This window comes from Oryctolagus cuniculus, chromosome 2 (genome assembly GCF_964237555.1).
Source record: "Oryctolagus cuniculus chromosome 2, mOryCun1.1, whole genome shotgun sequence".
NCBI lineage: Eukaryota > Metazoa > Chordata > Mammalia > Lagomorpha > Leporidae > Oryctolagus > Oryctolagus cuniculus.
This window is the reverse complement of record NC_091433.1, coordinates 42,613,073-42,620,920: the sequence shown is the minus strand read 5'-3', so window position 1 is coordinate 42,620,920 and position 7,848 is coordinate 42,613,073. Positions and strand designations below refer to the sequence as shown.

At 54.7% G+C, this 7,848-nt stretch overlaps 1 long non-coding RNA gene across 1 annotated transcript; it reads left to right on the top strand.

The window, feature by feature from the left end:
- The first annotated feature begins 634 nt into the window (after nt 1–634).
- LOC138848447 (uncharacterized) lies at nt 635–6,268 on the top strand. The gene is made up of 2 exons (XR_011386235.1): nt 635–780; nt 6,007–6,268. It is a non-coding gene; the product is annotated as an uncharacterized lncRNA (long non-coding RNA).
- Nucleotides 6,269–7,848: the final 1,580 nt, after the last annotated feature.

The following is a 7,848-nucleotide window of genomic DNA, read 5'->3' as shown; positions in this document are numbered from 1 at the left end:
ATGGGCAAAAACAGCTCATGGTGTGTTCAGTGCCAACACAGGCTGGGCATGGTAGGCATTTGTTAATCCACCTGTACCCTGCAACAGCGCTCTGAGATAGCAACAGTTATACCCCTCCCCCCCAATTTACAGACGAAACAACCAAAGTCTAGAGAGGCCAGGTCACTCACTCCAGCATCTGTCCTGTTGGAGGTGACAACACGAACCCATTCTGCACTGGGCCTGACGGACAAAAAGACCAGCAGCAGACCACCAGAGCAGTGAGGGGGGCCGGCAGGCCCAGCTCTCTCCATGGGCCGGTGCCCACGTGAGCAGGTCTCCCCGTGCTCCCGAGGGCTCCCGTAGTCACATGCCAGCCTGCAGGAAGTGAGCCGAGGACCCACACGCTGGGCCCCCGAGGGGACACGGTGCTGCCAGTCCCGTGTCCGGTAGGAAGCAACCTGGCGGGGACAGAGAGCTTTCACGAGGACAGAATGAAGGAAGGAAGGAAGGAAGGGGTGGACTGTGGGGGAGACGTCTGCTGTCCTCCGTTGGCAGCTGCTGTGTGCCCCAGGGCAGTGCAGAGGAGGATGGCGGTCAGCCTGGGGGAGTGGCCACGTGCAGGGGCAGTGCTGGCCGGGGCAGAGGGGGCTCTGGGAAAAGGCTTGAAGGCTGCGGCTGACACTTTGCAGAGCCCCGGCTGGCCCCCCGCCTCGGGGCTCCCACTCGCTCCTGGCCCCGGAGGCCGGGCCAGCTGATAGCAGCTGGTCCCGCGGATGAAGTCATCTGTTTTGGTGCCAGGCAAGTGCCGGGCTGGTGGGAGGAGGCGGAGGGGTGGCCAGGGCCTGCGCTCTGTCTGCTCTCCCCAGGCTGGCGCCACAGGGTCTTGTTGGGGGAGTGCCCACCGCTGGGTGGATGGGGGGGTGGGCAGGGGGTGGGACCGGGGACCCTCCAGGGCAGAGGCTGGTGAGCAGGAAGTCAGGAGGAACAAATGAGAGCTTTGTTGAACGTCAGGGCCTGGGAATTTGTAGGTCTCCAGCTGACGCTTCGGCTGACTGAAGCCGCGACCCACTGCCAGCACTTAACCCAGGACGGTGTGCGGTTCTGGGAAGACAGAAATACCCCCTTGCTCGCAGGCCCCGCGGTTCCTTGTTGCCGGCTTTGAGACGCTCCTATCTGGACCTCGGCAGAGCTTGGGCTGCAGATTCATTTTTATCAAGACGGAAGGAGCACACGTTTCCCAATGCCATTTAATTCTGCCTTTTTTTTTTTTTTTTTGAGGTTTATTTGTTTGAAAGTCACAGTTACACAGTTACAGAGAGGGAGAGAAAGGGGGGGGGGAGAGAGAGAGAGAGAGAGAGAGAGAGAGAATTCCATCTGCTGGTTCACTCCCCAAATGGCCACCAGGTTGAAGTCAGGAGCCAGGATCTTCTTCTGGGTCTCCCACATGGGTGCAGGGGCCCAAAGACTTGGGCCATCTTCTACTGCTATCCCAGGCCATAGCAGAGAGCTGTATCAGAAGTGGAGCAGCCAGGACTCGAACTGGCGCCCACGTGGGATTCTGGTGCCACAGGTTTTACCCGCTATGCCGCAGCACTCACTCTGCCATTTATTCTCTTCTTTTGAAGTTTAGTGCAGAGTCCCCAAAAGTAACGTGCAAGGCTTGAGGGGATTTTACAAATGCATTTGCTAGGGGCACCTCAGTGATACTTTTAAAATTCAGGTGCTGGAGGCCACCACTTAAGACACTGGCGTTGCACATGGGGGCCAGTTCATGTCCCCACAGCTCCACTTCTGGTCCAGCTCTCTGCTATGGCCTGGGAGAGCAGTGGGCTTGGGCCCCGGCACCCATGTGGGAGACCTGGAAGAAGCTCCTGGCTCTTAACTTCGGCCTGGCCCGGCCCTGGCTGTTGCAACCATCTGGGAAGTGAACCAATAGATGGAAGATCTCTCTCTCTCTCTCTCTCTCTCTCTCTTTTGTAACTCTGACTTTCAAATAAATCAATAAATCTTTAAATAAAAAAGCCCACACAATTTAGGTAGTAATTTAAATCTTAGATATCAGACTTTATAAAAACATTTATTATAGCAGATATAGTTGTGAAAATATTTTTAAAGATTTATTTATTTATTTTTAAAGATTTATTTTATTATTTACTTGAAAGTCAGAGTTACAGAGAGAAGTCTTCCATCTGATGGTTCACTCCAAAACTGGCCACAACAGCTGGAGCTGCGCCGATCTGAAGCCAGGAGCTTCTTCCGGGTCTCCCACGCAGGTGCAGGGGCCCAGGGACTTGGGCCATCTTCTACTGCCTTCCCAGGCCATAGCAGAGAGCTGGATCGGAAGTGGAGCAGCTGGAACTCAAACCGATGCCCATATGGGTCGCCTGCACTTCAGGCCAGGGAGTTAACCAGCTGAGCCACAGCCCCGGCCCCTAAAGATTTATTTTAATTTGAAAGGCAGAATGACACAGAGAGAGGGATGGAGAGAGAGAGAGAGAGGGATCTTCCATCTGCTGGTTCCCTCACCAAAGGCTACAGTGGCTGGGCCTGGGCCAGGCTAAAGCCAGTAACCAGGAACTCCATCTGGGTCTCCTATGTCGGTGGCAGGGGCCCAAACCCTTGAGCCATCTTCCTCCACCTTCCCAGGTGCATTAGTAGGATTGAAAGTAGAGCAGCTCACTAGGCTAATCCTCCGCCCCAGGTTCTAGTCCCGGTTGGGGTGCCGGATTCTGTCCCGGTCACTCCTCTTCCTGTCCAGCTCTCTACTGTGGCCTGGGAGTGCTGTGGAGGATGGCCCAAGTGCTTGGGCCCTGCACCCGCATGGGAGACCATGCACCTGGCTCCTGGCTTCAGATCAGCGCAGCACGCTGGCTGTAGCGGCCATTTGGGGGGGTGAACCAACGGAAGGAAGACCTTTCTCTCTGTCTCTCTCTCTCACTGTCTAACTCTGCCTGTCAAAAAAAAAAAAAAAAAAAATAGAGCAGCTGGGACCATGTCGCCAGCAGTGGCTTAACCTGCAACATCACAACATCGGCCCTGAAAGTAGTTATTACTGAATCCTAACAGTCTACTGTCTGCATAGCGCCACTTTTATAAGGCACTCAGAAGTTGAAAGGCAGAAGGGGTAAAGAGGCTCCTATCACAGGTAGCCCCCTGCCCGGCACCGGGACTTCCAGCGTGGAGCTGGGCGGGGGGCAGCTGGCTGGAGGGGAGCACTGGGTGGGGGAAGAGAGTTCTTGAGGTCTGGCTGGGTGTCAGTGTGCAGGCAGTGCAGCGCTGGCCAGTGAGGATCGTCTCCGAGGCACTTAGAGCCACACCGCCAAGGCACCGAGGCGGCTCGTCTCCACAAGGCCCGGCGGAGCTGGCACCTGGGAGAGTCTGTTTGTTCGTTTGTTTCTTTTCTTTCTGTTCTCTCCCTCCCTCTGTCACTGTCCCATTTAAATAAATAAAACTTTGTATTTTTTACTCAATCCTGGGATTTTTGATCAAGCAGGCAGAGAAGAATGCCATGTTCCTCTTCTGTGACTGTGCAGGGAGAGAGAAACAGCAGCAACCGGGCCTGGAACCCGAGCAGCTTCCAAGAGGGGCCACGGCGTTCAGAGGCCCTTGGTCCTGGGCCAGGCCTGGGCCGGCTGTGGGCCCAGCCAACAGCCTGCTGCTGCTGGCAGACTCCTGTGGGCACCGGGGCAGGCAGGGGTGGAGTGCATGGGCCCGGGGCCAGGGCTCCTGCTCTGTGTTAGGGTGTAGATCCCAGCAAGAGAGGGTCTGGCTCTCCGTGTTTCTCCCTGGGTGCTGTGCATCAGAGACAATGGCTGTGGAGCTGCTGGAGCAGGTGGAGCGCCTGGTACCTGGGGACAGGTGCCCTGCCCAGGGGCCGGCTCCCAAGGGGGAGGAGGGCGCGGCCTTCTGCGGTCCAGCTGCTGGTTCTTTCAGTGGCATCCCAGCTGGCTGCGGGTGACTATTCTGTCTCATTCTTTTTTAAAAGATTTATTTTATTTTATTTAAAATGCAGAGTCAGAGAGAGAGAGAGAGGGGAGAGAATGAGAAAGGGAGAGACAGAGATCTTCCATTCGCTGGTTCACTCCCCAAATGGCCACCTCCACTTGAGCTGAGCAGATCCGAAGCCCGGATCCAGGAGCCTCTTTGGCGGAGGGCCCAGGCACTCGGGCCATCTCCCTCTGTTTTCCGAGGAGCTTTAGCAGGGAGCTGGATCGGAAGCAGAGCAGCCGGGGCTGGAACCGACGCTCCGATACGGGATGCCGGCATCACCACGGTGGCTTTGCCCAAGGAGCCAGTTCCTCCACACAGTTTTAAAGCCACCTTCACATAGCGGTTTGTGCATTCCTTCGTATGCCTATGCCACGTGTATTCTTGTTGGCTAATTCAAGCAGGCTGTTTTCTTTCATTCTCTCTGCTAGCTGACTGTGGTTTGTCTTGGCTTGTGCTGAGAAACGGTCGGTTTGCGGACCGTAAGTACTGGATAAGAAAGTAGAACCGCGTGTCCCGGATCGGCCTCCTGGGACTCGTGTGCCCCAGACCCCGAGCAGAGGCTGGCTGCGGTCCGTCTCGTGCTCTCGCCATCTGCTGCGTTCCTACGGGGTCGCAGGCCTTGCCCAGACCACGTCCACTTGCCCGCTGGCCTCCCCCACTCCGGACGAGTCACTGAAGTCAGGGCAGGGCAGCACCCTTGCTGACGTCACCGTTACTGACAGCAGGGGCGGGGCCCCGGTGGACCCACTCCATGCCATCTTTCAGTGTTGTCCTCTACATTTGTTTCCCAAATTCGATCCTTTCCTTGTATATAGATTTTAAAATGCCCACAAAAAGAAAACCACCCCTAAATGCCAGTCGTTACATTCGCGCCAATTCTTTTCGCTAAGGATTTCCAGTCAGGAGTCGACTTCCTTTACAAAGCTGGGATAAACATTACCTTCCTTTACAAAGCTGGGATAAATGACCCCCTCCCCAAAATAGTTCCCTGAACCCACACCCTAACATCTCCCCCCTGCAGCTCCCACTGTCCGAGGCGAGGTTTCCATTCAAGCTCTCGCTGCTCCTGTTTCTTCCAAAGCTTGATAGATTTGCTCCTGATAGCGGCGAAGCTGTGAGGGGTCCCCTTAGCCCTGGGAAAACCCCCAGGGTGGGGACAGAGCCTGCGCAAGCCAGGAAAAGAAGCAGGCTGCGCCCCCTGCTGGTGGAAGTAGGAACTGCGGGCTTGCGTTTCTGCGCGGGTGCGGAGGAAGGCTGGGTCAGGGGAGCGAGACTCCGGCCCTCGCGCCGCCAGAGACCTGGCCACCTGCAGCTGCGTTTTAGTCAGTCGTTTTCTTGCTGGTCCCACAGGAGGTGGCGTGTGTCCATTTTCCAGAACAGGCACCTTGAAAGATTTGAAAAGTCTTAAGACTTCCTTCCCTAAGTAGAAGTGCTGCTCGGGGGGCCTCTCACAGGTGCCCAGAACTGGTCTGAGATCCTGGCCTCCCGGCTGCCTGACTACCAAGGGTCTCCCAGGCTGTATCCCGGCACCTGCGGGTGTGATTTCAGGTGGGGCTCTGCCTTGGGCGGCAGGACTCTCGCCTGTCGCTGCCTCTCTGGGTCAGACCCGGCGCGGGCGGCAGTGTGCCCTTGGTCCAGCCTCACCCACCGGGACTGGGCACTGATTGCGGTGTCCCTTGGTTTCAGCTCTATGCGTGCCCTGGCTCCCACTTGCTGTGTGGTGCAGACCGCAGTGTATACCTCTCTGTGCTTCTGTAAACTGTCCTGTGCGGGGTCTGCTTTTTAAATTTTGTATTATTATTTTAAACACTAATTTTTATTTATTTGAAAGAGAGAGGGAGGGAAAGACAGACATCTTCCGAAGCCAGAAGCCAGGTTTCCTATGTGGGTTTCAGGGATGTACGTTTTCCACTACTTTCCCAGGCACATTAGCAGAGGATTGGAAGTGGAGCAGCCACTTGAACCAGCGCTTATATGGGGTGCTTGCGGAGGCTTAACCTTAACCTGCTTAACGCCTGTTATTACTTTTGATAGAAATGATGACTGCTCCCCTTCAAGACCCGGCTGCTCCACTTCCGATCCAGCTCTCTGCTATGGCCTGGGAAAGCAGCAGAAGATGGCCCAAGTCCTTGGGCTCCTGAAGAAGCTCTTGGCTCCTGGCTCCTGGCATTGTATCGACCCAGCTCTGGCCGTTGTGGCCATTTGGGGAGTGAACCAGAGGACCTTCTCTCTGTCTTTCCCTCTGTCTGTCTGTAACTCTGCCTCTCAAATAAATAAATAAAAATTAAAAAAAAAATTACAGAAGCATAACGCCTTGGTGGTGAGTGCTGTGTTGGAGTGCAGTTTGGGTGAAGAAAGGCTTAACTTACTATTTTAAAAATAGTAAAACTTGGGCCGGCGCCGCGGCTCACTAGGCTAATCCTCCGCCTAGCGGCGCCGGCACACCGGGTTCTAGTCCCGGTCGGGGCGCCGGATTCTGTCCCGGTTGCCCCTCTTCCAGGCCAGCCCTCTGCTGTGGCCAGGGAGTGCAGTGGAGGATGGCCCAGGTGCTTGGGCCCTGCACCCCATGGGAGACCAGGAAAAGCACCTGGCTCCTGGCTCCTGCCATCGGATCAGCGCGGTGCGCCGGCCGCAGCGCGCCGGCCGCGGCGGCCATTGGAGGGTGAACCAACGGCAAAGGAAGACCTTTCTCTCTGTCTCTCTCTCACTGTCCACTCTGCCTGTCAAAAAAATAAAAAAAAAAAAAAATAGTAAAACTTACTATCATAGCCACTTTCAGGTACGCAGATCAGAAGTGTTAAGTATGTGCACACTGTTATGCAACAGGTGGACTTTATCTTAGAAAACCAAAACTCTACGTCCACACCTCGCTGGGTGCTGGATTTTCACTCTGTGCCAGCATGGCGCTGACCGTGAGGGCTTCAAAGGAGAGGAAGTATCTGTATCTGCCAGGGACATTAAAAGGATGTTTGGTCTGGTGGTTAGGACGCTGCTCGGGACACCCGTGTCCCACATTGGGATATCTGGGTTCAACTCCTACCTCTGGCTCTTGACTCCAGCCAGACCCAGGGAGGCAGCAGTGATGGCTCAAGTAACTGGGTTCCTGCCACCCACATCGGAGACGTGGATTTTGCTTCTGGCTCCCAGCTTTGGCCTGGCCTTTGTGGCTATTTGGAGAGTGAGCCCGCTGATGGGATCTCTGTCTCTCCCTCTGCAGTTGCACTGGTGTGAAAAAAAAAAAAAAAAAAAAAAAAAAAAAGGCAAAAATGGTCAACATCTGCCACCTGGTGGCAGGAAAGCGCCATAACGCATAAGGGTTGCTTCAGGCAGTAGGCACAAAAAGAAGCAGCGAACAGCAAAAGGGACTTAACGCTTCAGTACCAGGCCCACAGAGTAGCAGGAATTCTTGGGTAAGCAAGTGACCTGTGCCTCCATTCGGACTGTCTTCCTTCAGCCCGTAATCTGCTTGGAGTCTGTTTATGTGACCGGTCACGGTTATTTATTTATATGATAAGAGATGATAGGGATGTGAAGTGCTTCTTTCATGACTTGGTGCGTGGTAATGACTCAGCTGTTTATGGTTTTAAAAGAAAACATGTGCAACTACTTTTTTTTTTTAATTTAAAGAGGATTTGTTTATTTATTTTAAAGGGAGAGAGAGAGAGAGAGAGAGAGAGAGGATCTTCCATCTGTTGGTTCACTCCCCAAATGGCTGCAATGGCCACAGCTGGGACAATCTGAAGCCAGGAGCTTCTTCCAGGTCCCCTGCAGGGAGCAGGGGCCCAGGGATTTGGGTCATTTTCCACTTCTTTCCCAGGTGGAAGTGGAGCAGCTGGGACTTGAACTGGCACCCATATGGGATGCTGGTGCCACAGG